This window comes from Streptopelia decaocto (genome assembly GCF_964273445.1).
Source record: "Streptopelia decaocto genome assembly, chromosome: 2".
NCBI lineage: Eukaryota > Metazoa > Chordata > Aves > Columbiformes > Columbidae > Streptopelia > Streptopelia decaocto.
The window spans coordinates 32930513-32944726 of NC_138655.1; positions in this window are offsets into that span (position 1 = coordinate 32930513).

Consider the following 14214-nt stretch of genomic DNA (forward strand, 5'->3'; position numbering starts at 1 on the left):
TTCACCAACTCAGTTTTAACAAACTCAGCACCAATAACAAAGAAGATGTCACTTTAAACTACTCTACTGTCTTTGTAATATGATGAGAAATCATAATAAATTAAAGTATAATATGTGCAGCACTGTACAAGAAAAGTCCTACACAAAGGAAGGTCCAGTTTAACACAACCATAGTTTACTATGCAATAGTATTCACTATTGCAAATGTGAAAAGTCACTTTAAAATGCTGTTATTTCAACCCACTGTCTATTTCATGAAATGCTTGACTTTATCTCCCATTTCAGTGTACAAGAACAGATGTTCAACTCACAGGTGTGACATATGAAAGTTGGCTTTAATGAAACATACCCTGCCAATAGCGCACCTGTATCTTTGTAAAAGCATTGGAAACACTGCTGGATCCACCTGCAAAACTTACCATTGGCTTGCTTTGCATGTTTCATGTTTGAATTTTTCTCTTTTATAATTATTTTTCCACTAAGGGAAGTATTTTGGGATTTGCTACCAAAGTGCCCAGCAATGGCCAAGTGCCATTACTAGGAGCAGCCCTACAATAACAAAGCCACCTGCTGCACAGGTCATCATGAGGGCGGGGGCAGAGAAATAAATAAAGGAGGCAAAACCAAAAAGCCCTTGGAAGAATCTTCCTAAACCCGATGCAAAGCCGTGACTTCGACTGCTAAGGAGTCACAAATGCCAGCACAGCACAGCACAGCACAGCACAGCAGCGCGACCGGCCGCGGGGGCGCAGGATTGTGCAGCGGCGCTGGGCTCCGACGGGCTGCAGCGGCCTCGTCCCGCGGCCGGGACACCAGCACACCCCGCCCTGGGGGCCCGAGGCTGCGCCCAGCGCAGACCATTTCTCTCGAGCGCCCCGGGCGACGACAGCAGGGACACGTGACCAGGCATGTTAAAATATATCTATATATATATTTATATAAAAATGAAACACTCCCCCCCAAACCGGCTGCTGTCCGTTTTGCCACAAGCCGGGTAAACTTTCCCCACGTTGCGCGTTTGCTTCCTTCGGCGACTCTGCCGGCCGGCGCGGCGAGCTCCGCGGGGCTGCGCGGGTCTGTGCTACTCGTCGGCCGCCAGCACCACCAGTCCCCGGGAACTTACCGGCGGGGCCGCCCCGTCCCTCGGCCTCCGGCGGCGCGGTCGCAGCTCAGGGCGGTGGCATCCCCCGGGCCACCGGCCTCCCCCGCACCCCCCGGCTCCCCGCGGGCGTCCTGGCGCTGGGCTGCGTGACTTGTTTGGCGTGGCTGGCACCGTCTTTACCATATGCTGTAGTGGGAAGGAGGAGCAGGAGGAGGAAAGTGTGTATGTGTGTGTGGGGGGAATTAACTTTGCTCAATGGCGACAGGGCAGCAGCCTCAGCCCAAGCATCAGATCGATTTACTAAACAAACTGAAACGTGGGTGTGGATGTTAAACAGTAACCAGCAGCCGCAATGAAAACCGAAAGCTGCTGCCGCCGACGACGACAGCGGCTGGCCCTGCGCGCAGCCCACGCCCCGCCGGCGGCCGGCCCAGGTGCTCCCGGCCCGGCCCGGCTTGGTCCGGCCCCGCTGGGCTGAGGCTGGCGGGAGCCGCGGCGTTGCGGCGGGGCTTCGCCCCCAGGCCCAGTGCCCCTCAGGCCGGGTCTGCGGCAGCGCCCAACGGCCGCCGGGCCGAGGAGCGGCCGGTCCCTCGCTCCCTCGGCTTCACCACGCCGGCCTGCTACTGCTCCTGGGCAGCAGGCTATGAAAGAAATCCCCAGCCCGCCCTGCTCTGCCCCCGGGAGGCGAGCCCCGCAGAGCCCCAGGGAGCGGCGATCCCCGGCCGCAGGGCTGCCTCGCTGCCCCCTGGCCCGCAGTCCTCAGCTCCCTGCCGTGTTTGGTAGACACAGATTTGCGGGCTCCCAAACTTCAAAGGTTTCCCACGTGTCGCTACCTTGGATCCATTGAAGCTGTTACAGGGGGGGAATAAGCCCCCGTCTTTTTAGTTAGGCGCCTGGTTATGTAAATAAATGGGATCAAATACAGGGATCCACTGCAAACTCTGGGTTCCCTGCTCTACAGAGACTTCGTCGGCCTCCTGGCTTCGGGAAGGTCGTGACACAAGGAAGTATTTATAAAATAATAATTGTCATTGTCCTCCGATTTTGAACATTCACAGACTCGAAACAATAATTAACGCCTTGCCTATGATATCACCAGCTCACACCCAGGGAGGCATCAGGAAGAAAGGAAATAATTCAAGGCAGTGAAGGTGTTGTCTTGTCACTCCAAATATCATCCGCGGAGGGGGGTTGGGGGCGCTCCCTAGGCGTGTGAGAGAAGGATATTGGGTAAAAGTTTCCATGCAAAAATGAAGAAAGACACCGTAGGAAGGGACTGTTTCGCCGTGGATGGGTGAACATTCCTGACTCCCATAACTGCACATCCCTGCCAGTGATTTAACGACACTCTCGCTGGAGAGGGACTATCACAGGAAGGAGATTGGAAAAAAAAAAAAATATGAAAAATGTTCTCTTCCTCCAGCCTCTGAAAGCGGCCGGTGATTGATTGGTTTCCCCAGTGAGGACATCAGCGAGTTACCTCCACTTTCTTACCGATGATACTTTGCCATGCTCTTGTATCTCGTTAAGATGGACAATTCCTCATTTCCAGAGTTTGTCCGTGGAAACTCTGGATCCAATTTCTTGGGGCTTTCGATTGTCCCTCGGAGGGAACAAAGGGAATTTTGCTTGACAATTCCCCCATATTACGAAACATTAATAATCACTAGAAAAAAATGCCCAGATAGCCACAAGGAAAGTGTAAATATATCCAAAGTCCTGCGGTGTTATTTCAAAGGTGGTTTTTAAAAGGCCAATAAAAGTCGCCGAAGAAGACTTGTTCCTGAGGAGTTCTTGCCCATCTCCTGCCGCAGATAAAATACTGCAGGCAAGGGCAGCACTGACAATGAAATAAACGTTACTGCTACTGGCTACAGTGCGCCTCGGAGCAACCCGCAGGTGCAAACAGCCGGTTTTAAAAGTGACTGTCACTTACATGAGGGTTGTTTCTTACCTTTCTTCTGAGAATCTCAGCCATATGCCGTGGGCTAATAACCGGTTTTCTTACATGAATAAAGAGGACTGATCGGAGTTTCTTTGCTGTCTTAATTAGAATAAAGTTAACATTCTAAAGCCATGTGGTCATCTGTAGCAACTGTATTTCCACACTTGCCTCTAGATCACAAACACAGATGCGGGCAGATTTGGTGGAGTGGGGCGCTCAGGACGTTTTCATTCCAGTCACTTCAACGTATACAAACGTTATTATTATTATTTCTGCAGGAAAGGTACTGCTTCGTGCCAAAAGAAAATAGCTTCCAGAATAGTAAATGGAATTTCTTTCCTGTGCGGGGAATATTTGCGCACATTTCTCATCACATAAGGCCACGTTTGATTTAACCTTAATGTAACTATTGGTTTTCAGTTTGACTCCAGCGTTTCCTTAAATGGTTTTTATGAAGTGGTTGCCTCTTTTAGTTATTAACAACATTTTTGAGGAAGAGTGGGGGGCAGCACGGAGTTCCTTGACGGTCACCTCGCCGCCAGTACTACCTTTGAAGCAGCATTTTCACGTGTCACCTCCACGATGAAATCATGCGACCGCCCGAAGAGCCGCAGTAGCTGTGAATTGCCCCGGCGTCCGTGGCCGGGAGCCCTTCCCGCTTTCCCCCAAGGATGGAGGCTCTCGCCACCTCCAGTCCTATCCTCCTTCTCTTGAGGATGGATCATCAAACCACTGGGGCAGCGGCGGCGACTCCCTGCCCAGGAACGCTGAAAGCACCAGCTGGGCCATCAGGGGCAGGAGATCACCTTTTTGCTCACCACATCTCTCCCCAACTACATCCTGGGAGGCAGGGCTGGGAGACGGTACTGAGGTTAGGGACGGGAGGAAATCCACGTAGCCTTTTGCAGCGGAGATAACGAATATTTTCAGGCGTGGACCTCCGGGGGGAAGTCCCAGACCGTATAGCTTCTGTGCTAATTTGGCGAAGCCCCTCTAAACACTTGGCCGCCTTCACCTGTGGCCGCAGGTGCCTGTTACGCGTCTGCCTGCGGGGCTGGGGCCGCCGGCTCAGCGCCCTCGCCCCGCGTGGGGAGCGACCCGCGGCCCGGGCGCCCAGCCCTGTAAGCTCCTGCAGGGCAGCTGCTGGCCACCTCTGCGCGGGTCTGCCCTGTCCCGACCTGCTCCGAGCAGGGTTTGTCCACCCCCGGCCGGGCAGACGCGCGGCAGTTTATTTGGGGAGAAAACACGGGGAGCTGGGGGGCTGCTTCTGCAGCCGGCGGGGCAGGGGCCGGGGAGGCAGCCAGGCTCGGGCCGGGGCGTGGGGCGGGGGCGGCCGCCCATCACGGCAGCCCGCCCGGCCTCTGCTCGCTTCATTCCGGTATCATTAACCTGCGGGTGAAGCAACTGTTTGTGTGCCCTCTCTCCCTCCCCTGGGCTGCTTTTTCCCTGCTACTGATCCATCCCTCGTAAATCATTTATGGGGAACTTGGCACTTCTCTCCTCGCAGGAGCTTCCCTTGAAAAACTTTCCCATCTTCAGGCAAGCGCCTTTTCTTTGTTAGCACGAATAATTGATAAAGGACCCCAACGTGCCTTCAAAAAGCATCTAAACGGCTGCCGGGAACTATAGTCACTTAGGGTCACGGGGTGCTCCTGGGTTTAAAAGCGCAATACAGGAAACGATCAGGACCAAACCGGTTTAAAGAAACAGCTAGTTTTATGTGGTTACCTGAAATCATAAATGGGAAACGCGGTCTAATTTTACACGTTCTGGTACCGAGCGTTCAGGCTGATTTCTGCAGGACCTTTCCCTCCTCCCTTTGATCAGGGCTTTCTAGTACGAACTAATGTTTCTGTGTTTTCTTGTCTCGAAAAACAGAGTGAGAAAGCGCAGTGTTCAAAAGAAAAAGAAAAGCTGTAAACCTCTTAAAACTCTGAATTGTGAGATTACGCCGGCACCACGCGGCTATGAACCTATTTCAAGGGCTGCATTAGAGACTCTTTTCTTTAAAGGTTCCCTGGCTAAACTATTAATTGCCAGGGTTTCATAAAAGATTTGCAGACTTTACAATCATTTATGATCCGTGCAATAAAAGCTCGGAGATATGGGCAGACTGGTTCAAGGTGTAATGCAAAGATGTATTAGGTGCCCTTGGCAACTATCTGTGGGTGCTGTTTGTATTCTCCGAACACGCCCTTCGCTGCAATGAACATTTCTGCAAACCGCGGGTTGGGTTGTTCATTTCCAGAGCTCTGAAGGTTCACACAAAAGAGCTATAGATTTCAGGCAGGGGAATCAAATGATTGGAAACTCATTCTAGTCCCCCGAAGAGTTCAAATGCAAGTGAGATAATTACCCTTGACGAAAAGTAAACTTTGAGGGAAAATATATGCCTTTCCCCCTCGTAAATTAAAAGCCCGCGAGAGAGCAGATTTGAGTGTTCAGACCTGTAATGCTCTTCTGACCCCCATCAAGGCGGAGATTACATTATTGTCCGCCACAGCAGAAGGCGGAGAGGAACCCCTCGAATCGGAAGAAAGGTACCTCAAAGGGTATTGACGGTCCTCCAATGATATCCTATTTAGGAGCCTCACAAGCGAGCACCCTAGGCATTTTAAAGATTATCCCCCTAAAGATCTTTGAAGATTATGGTAATGACTGCAGATTGCAATAGTTTACTACGAGAGCGGACAAACAAAACCAGCCTCGTGGCGGTTGCCCATGGTAATTTTCTGCCTCTCTCTTAAGATGACTTGCTTCCCACCCCCCGCCCCCGGCCGTTCCACTCATTAGCAGCGCAGTAAGGAGAAGCGAGGGGAGAGCTCCTGCTGCCCCTCTCTATCTAACGGGGCGACGGGGGGGAGCTGCGGCTGGGCGGAGGCGGAGGGGCGCGGCGGCAGCGCCGGGCAGGGCAGCGCCGCAGGTAGCGCGGGCGGCGGCGGGGGCGCCGTGCGAGACCCAGCCGTGCCACCTAGCGGCGCCGGGCCGCGCTGCCCGCCGCTGCCTGCTGCCCGCTGCCTGCTGCCCGCCGCTGCCTGCGGTCCTCCGGCCCCCACCGCCTCCGCCACCGGGCACAGAAGGGCCGCGGCTCCGCAGAACCGCGAGGAGCGAGGGGCAGCTGCCGGCTCGGCCGTGAAGGACTGACTGTCAGTGGGAAAGTGGGAACATCCCGCCGGCATGCTGAAGTGTCGCATGTCAGGCGTCCCACGTACAGCTGGGGAAAAGGAAACGATCAGCAGCCGGAAGGTTTCACGCTGCCTCAATGGTTTGTTCACCCCCCCATCTTGACCCTTTCACCCCACAAATATTCGTCATGTAGATAGATTGCTAAATAGAGTGTAAGAGCCAGGGTCTCCATCCTGCTTGTTCCACCTGACCCATGTCAGTGATTCTATCAATTCCTTCCCTGGAAAAGGACATTCTCTGATCATTCACATAGGTGGATGGAGGGCACATCATCATCTAGGGCACTGTCATTAACATAATGCTAGTGACTGTGTGGAAGTACAAATCATGTTCACCATGTTTGTTTTTCTGATTAAAAACTGTGCCAGGCTAAAGCAGGAATAAGGACTCAAAAGCACATATGCAGTTACTGATGTAATGAGAGCAAATATAATGAAAACTATTTCCCCGATGAAGACACTAACAGCATATTTGGATATATTGATCTTGTTGCTTAATCTAGACCATGTTCATGGTATGCTTTATGCAAATCACAATTAATTTATTTTCCTCCCAAAATACAGTCAAGAGATGCATGCATGAACAAAAGATGAAATTAAAGATATTTCGTAGTTATTGTAAGTACTTCAACACACCATATCTAATAGCACTGGTCATAGCAGATCAGCTTTTTAAGGATTTGTTGCTTGGTCTATGCTTGTGAAGTGTATTGTTCTATCATTGTTTGATGTCTTTAATGTGATTTAGAATACACCTTATGCTTATTTATAAAAACAATCAAAGGGGTTTATATGCATGGCAATTTTGGTGTGGGTACATATCTGCCAGTCTGCACGCTCTGCCCAATATGGGCTCCTCCAAAATGATCCTTACTCAAGTGGAGACTTCTCCCACTATGTTTGAGTGTGCAGTGGTCACCTTAGACTACCTCCCAGGAGATACAGGTCTTGAGAAATACCTTGGAAACTGTAGAACAAGTAAGCAGTAGAACAAGTAAGTGGCTGTTGATGGAGAATTAAACAGTACCAATGTGAGAACACAGCAAAACTGAAATAGGACAGAACAGAGATCAACAGGATGAGCGTGCATGTCATATATAATTGGTACACCAAGTAGTTCTACCTCATTGATTCAGTTAGGCATGACTGAATTCAAAATGTAGGCAGGGCAAAAAAAAATGATCTTTTACTGATAAGTGAGTATAAGTGTGAATACACTGTATATACTTATAAACAGTGTGTGTACATTGATATTGACAGTGTAGACATGGCAAATGAAAATCATCTTTTGTTGAGAGTTGGGAATAATTCAATCTCCCTGACATCAACTGGTAAAAACTCCTGCAATGTTCTCAGCTGGGCTCCACAGGAAAAAAAAAAAAAAAAAAAGCACCCTAGAAGTCTAATGAACCATTTAAACAAATGCCATTTGTCTATGTTAATAATGATGGGTGAAACTAGGTGGTCTGTCTAGGCTATTTTTACACTCGCAGAGATGCAAAGAAGATGAGACAATTCAACTTTGCCTAAATGTTGAAGTTGTTTTTAACAACTATTTTTATATCATTCCAGAACGTGTTGTGCTTGGAACTGGATTTAAAGAATTATAGAATAGCTTCGGGTGTTAAATTGTTTTAAAAAAATGTTTTTTAACTTATTTAATTTGTAGATCACCGCCTTTTCAGAGGAGGTGCAGACTCATGGCAATACTCCCATTTTTATTTACTTTTTTTTTTTAATTACCTGTCACATTCTCCTTAATCCACGCATGCCACTGTGATTCTTGATCAGCAGCTAAAAAGCACCGCTTTAGGAAAACGCAAGCCAATTCCTCCCAGATGTTTTCAGTTGAACTGGTTGCACTATAACTGCTTTAACACAGTCAGCTCAGAAACACGTGGCTCGGGTCTCTAGTACAGAAGAAGGCCTGAGCGTTGGCTTCAGTAGCTGAAGTTGATGAGACTGAGCCAGGTGAGTCCTGAAGAGCCCTGCCAGTCCCACCCTTGCTCCAAGAACTTCTTCCCTTGTTATCCACCCCCTACCTGAAAGCTGCTAGTTCCTGATATATGCCACCAACCATGTCAAAATGATTCAGCTTCAATTAAAAATTACATCAACTTGTTTGTCTTTTAGTCAGATGATTCTAACAGTACTGGACATGTGTGTGGTTGTGGTAGGTGAACTTAAGAGGGGATATAATGTTCAAAATACAGATCAAAAGAGGACATGTAGCTTGTAGCAGGAGGTGAGTGGCTGTATTCTGTGTTAACTACAGTGCTGGAAATTTTGGAAGTATAACTTTAATCATCTGTGAAGGGGAAAAACTCTGTTTTCAAGTTCTGCGGTCACCAGATCCGGAAGGGGTAGGTCTTGTATGTGCTCTTATAATTACCGAAGTTATTAGAACCCAGTGACAGCTGTGATTCTTGTATATTCCTCATGCTCTGTACAGAGCACAGGAATGTTCAGAACACATGATAAAACTCCATTGTGTTCATATTTATGTTAATATTATAGGCCAATTTTTATTTCTAAGGTAATAAAAAATGGAGAAGAATGGCGTTTTAATAAGCTTGTCTTACCACTGCTATTTAACATAGCTATAGATCTAAAACTCCACATTTACATTTCCAGGAAGAACCGAATGGTAAAACACGGTCTCTCTTAAGTCTAACATAAAGCCTCATTACAGCATGAGAATTCTTATATTCTAGATCATGAACCTAAAGTTGTCATTTATTTAAATATTTTATATAAAATTAAAAGCTTAATTAAAAAACATGTAAAAGCAAACATTGCTTAAGATAGTTAAGAGAGAATATATTTACCTATTAAATAATTCGTAAAATTCAGTCACTATGCCCAGGAAATATGTCAAGGTCACAATGAAAATAACCACACTTCATAAGTCTTATCACACTATATAAATTAATACTTGCTGACTTTCAGTGTATTTTCTCATACTGATTTGTACAAACAAGCATTTTCTTTCAAGGAATGGGAGAGATCAATGCATTGTTTTGCCAGCCTGACAGCAGGATGTTTTAGTGAAGCAGTGAGATTGTTTTTTTGTTAGAAAGTTGCATACTAACATAAGTGAATTTGAGGGTGTCCACATTTCCTTGAGAAAAGGAAACAAAAAGACCATTTCAGTCAGGGTGATGTGTTGATTAGAAGAAATGGAATGGATCAAATTCATTACAGAATAGCTGTTTTAAGAGTTATTTGTTTGTCTCTGCAATATAAAAGATGTAAACTGAAAGAGTCATGCTGGGAAAGGGTACATTGAAAGGAAATTCTCTCCCTCGTGTGGGATACATTTGATCCTCTGAGAAAGATGTCCTTGGGAAACATATTATTGTCTATTGTCTATGCTACCATTGTCACAGAATAGCTGATTTGTCTTCAAAGGATGATCTCTATATGTATTTATACATTTGCATAGATATACTACTTAATCTGCTTTCTCAATAGAGTTACTGTGTGATATTTTGCCAAATTTTTAGGCTCTCTATCTTTCAGTTGCTAATTCATTTACCTAGTATAATTAGATGTTCCTCATGTTGGGACAAACAGAAGTTCTGGGGAGAAGGCCAGGCTCACACAATAAAGGAAACAGACCCCAGACTCCCTAAAGATGCAATTGCATGCTCCACACATCTAGAAAAGGAATTCAGATAAGTATACAGAACACGTACATAAGCAGACCTAAAATATATTTTCCAGTTGCTTGATGTGAACTGTGTGCATTGGAACCTACTTTTCCAGGACTTGTGTTGCATATGAACTATCAATGTACACTGGATTCATCTGCCCTTATTGTGTTTGAGCCTCAAGGCTGGAGATTTGTATTATGAAATTAATTTCAGACTTTTCTACTAAGCATCACTTCTTGATACAGTATTGTATGAAAAGGGGAAAGGGATTCACGAACGTGAATCTTAAATGGGCCCTATGACTGAAGAAAATTTCAGATGAAGGTTCTTGAGAAATCTGCCTTTCAAAATGTATCTTATGCAGACTCGTGAATGAACAAAAGTGACCAAACCAAACTACCAGTCTGTAGGCTGGTAAAGAAATGCTTTCAAGGGAAGAACAGCTACTTACACACTTCAGAGTTACTGTCAGAGTTCAAACAGATAAATTTACACCAAGTCAGCTATATTCATGTTTGTCTTATTTTTTGTCACTTGAATATGTATAGTTGAAATACATTTTTGCAGCCCTCTTGTGGGCCTTAGTTAAAACAGTTGAGCTAGTCACAGAAGCAGGACATTTCTGTATGCACATAGCTATTGAAAGAGTAAACTCTCTAATTATAGTTTTAATGCTTCACAGAAGGAAACTTGGAGAAGAAATTATGCCTTTTCTTAATTTCGTTCCCGTGCATGTAGCAATTTTTAGAATTTGAAGTCCAACTCTCTATAGTAGTTTCCAAAATATAAGCAGTAGTTTATATTTTGTGAGAGTGTGTAAAATGTAAACTGTATCTTATTTCTCTAAAAATGTCAGGAGAGTATAAATCAATAATAGAGTGGTAACTGTGGAATTAACTCATGTCACCCCTGTACCTTCACATTAACATCACTGAGAATGATATTACCCTTTCAGTGGCCTCAGTAAAAGCAATAACATCCTTTTCTGCTAAAGTTAATTTTTTAAAGTGAACTTAGCGCTCCTGAAAGGTGATAGATTGACAATTCCGTAAAGTGAAGTTCCTTATTTGATCATTGATTAGGTACTGTATGGGTAGTATGTAATTCCACAAATTATCTAGTGATCCAACCCTGTCCCAGAAGGATAAAAATGAAGTCTGATACTTCTTTCACTCATTTCATTGCGGCATCACAGCTCAGATGTCAGTTGTAAGGGTAGTTTCCGATGCCATTGCTGTCAATTAGCAGGCGGAGTTGGAATTCCAATTCAGTTTTGGCAAGCAATCACACATTACTGTAATCAGTATTGACAAAAGGTAGATGGCCACCACAGACCTGCAAACTTAGGCCTTATATCCTGTTATCCAATCCCCTGAACTGTTTCATTTGCAAAATATCATCAAATAGCAGTTCAAAAGGCATCAGAAAATCCTTGAAACAACTGAGGAAGTTAAATTAAATGTAATAAGCTTCTGTCAAACTGGTAGTAAGATTTTGAAAGCTTTATGCTTACTGAGGAAAATGAAGAAAATTTAGTAAATGGGCAAGTGGAAGATAATTTCATTACTCTTACAAGTATATTTTAATGTATGAGTTTTACACCATACTGTAGTACTAATCAAGTCTGTGTATATTTACCAGAAGCCTGAAAGATAATGGCAGTCTGGGCCTTGAGATTGCAAAGATTTTAGTTTAGTTGTTCCTTCCACCATAGATCTCAACCAAAGAGAGGAATGTCTCTGTGCCTCTCTCTACCCTATAAGGAAAATATGCAAATACTTCACTGTCTCAGAGTGGTATAGGGCACAGAAAAATACAGAGATATTAGGAACTGTTCTGATACAGTGGCATAAGGGAATCAGATACGGAGATGAAGTAAGACTGTGTCAGGATTCACTCTTTAATTGTTGAAAAGTTTTTCTTTCCTCGATGTGGCTGCAGGGAAATGTTTGAAGAGCAGTTACTTAAAGTGGCACCTGATCTTTATAGGTGTACTTCTGTATTTCTGTGTGAACGTGGAGCTATTCTTATCAAAGTCTAGAGCAGAATAAAAGAACAGAGCTGCATCTATGATAGTGTGTCGGAGAGGTTCTTGCCTTCTCTCTGTGCTTGGGTCAATGTGTACACACTCTAGTGCAGCAAGGATGATTTCAAAGTAGTTTCCTTCTCAGTGAAGGTGTTCTGCCAGGCTACCATCCCCTGTGCCCCATTTGCAGCATGGACACAAGGATTCTCAGGAGTTTGTATTTGCTGCATGCAGGGAATTTGGTCAGCAGCAGCAAGATGTGGAGTGTTGGTACAGAGATCTGCATTGCACTGCCTTTTAACTGTAGATGTATGGACACCTGTAGGGCTGGCATCTGGCATGTTCTTGACTGACAATACACACACAATCTGGCCAAAGAGTCCAAAGACCATAGCAGACTGCATCAAACCCCCCCTTTTTTCCTCTGTTGATGTAATTGCAACTAGCAAAGGGCTGCAAACTTTGCTTTCTGCCCCAAGTGAAGAGTTTTGCCATAAACATTGTCCTCTACTTTTCTTTTTTTGGATGGGGGGGGGGTGTTGAGGGGCTGGAGGGGGAGGGATTGGGAGGATAAGTGAGGATTTTGTCTCCCATTTCAGTCTTTTCTGAAAAAAAAAGTACAATTTTTAGCCAGAGCAAGTTTAGGCTCTTGGACTATATCTGTACTAAGGGTTCTGGGTAAGACAGGAGCCAACACTCCTATCTCTTTTCCTGTGATTTTATGGTAAGGAAACCTGAGAGGTTAGGCTGCAGTGCTACAGTGCTACAGTGCTGTCTATGCTTTCTACACCATTTCTTATCTAGACAGTGAAGTGAGAAGAGCTAGAGGGTATATTGGACATAGTGCACATAGTCAGAAGTACTTGTAGTATTCCCATCGTATTCAAGTCCTGCTGTTTTCTTTATAGTGAACCATTCTTTGAAGCTCTGTTAGGACTGAATCTTGTCTTTTGAAATGTGGCAGGAGTAAATATTTTGATGATAGGATGATGAGATATTTTAAAATGTTGCAGGACTTAGCCATATCTTTTGCTAAGTGTATTAGAGGGTGTGTTTCCAACCTCTTTGGCTTAGTAGAGTAAATCCAGATTGCAGAATGCTGCTGTGCCAGGTTGCACTAGTGTTTTTCCTGTTGTATTCCTGACTGGTTTTCAATACTATTGAGCATTCTGCCATCCAAATTCAAACTTCCTTCAGGACATTTGCATGTGTGGCATCTCTTCTTACATTTAAATCCAACCACTCTTCAGTGTGCCATCTCATTAATTGTACACTGGAAAAAAGAAAAGCAGAACACTCTGACCTGTGTATGTGTAGTACTTAGTGAGAACCTAGGGAATTATTTAATGAATTAAATCACCTCAAATATTTCTTCTACATTCTTGAATATCCCACTAGATCCCATATGCCTGTAGAAATTGCTGCAGGGCTCAGGTGGTCCCTCATTAGCCATAATATCATTAAATTTTTCCATCTTTATGCTCGAAGTAGCTTCAAATAAAGCTTGATGGCATAATTCTCGGTGGCCATAATTAACAAAAGAGGCAGAGATAGGATGAGAACCCACACTTATGTGTGCAGAAGAGATCTATGTTGGTGGTAGACATCACAGTGTTTACCCAGTGGCAGCAAAATAGTGAACTCAGCTGTCAATTTCCATTACCCCCTGCAGAGACAAAGGTAGTGCTAATTAAAACTCACTATGCACAAAAGGGCCATTCCTAATGAACATGTACTGATGAGACATTTAGCTGTGTCTCTTGCGTCTTCAGATGCATTAAAAGTAGCTTTCATGAGAGATTTTTCTTCCCAAAAAGAGTTGTCAATTTTTCTGGAGGGTTTCAGTCTGTACTTTCACTTACTCTGTGGAACCACACAGGCAGAGCATGCTGAAGTAGGACATGTCTATTAAAATATTGTCATTTTGCAAAAAAGATGCAGCGTGAGTTTCTGAGTCATGTCAGGATGTACTGTGGTGGCAGGAGAAGAGCTCTTCCCTTCTTTCTGACTGACCATGGGGGTTGGAAGAGATGATCTCTGGAGGCCTTTTCCACCCTAACATACTCTATGTGTCTATGATAATTTCTGCACCTCTGTGGACTATGACTAATGTGATAAATATATATGAGCACAAAAGAGTTAATTTCATAAAAAATGTAATGCTGCCAAGTCAATGGTAAAATTCCTCTTGCCTTCAAGGGAAATAAAACAACTTTTGTTTGAAGCATAATGTGATTTTTTTACACTGAATATATTATAGAATGTACAGGCAAACATTACCACACAATTGTAATGATTGT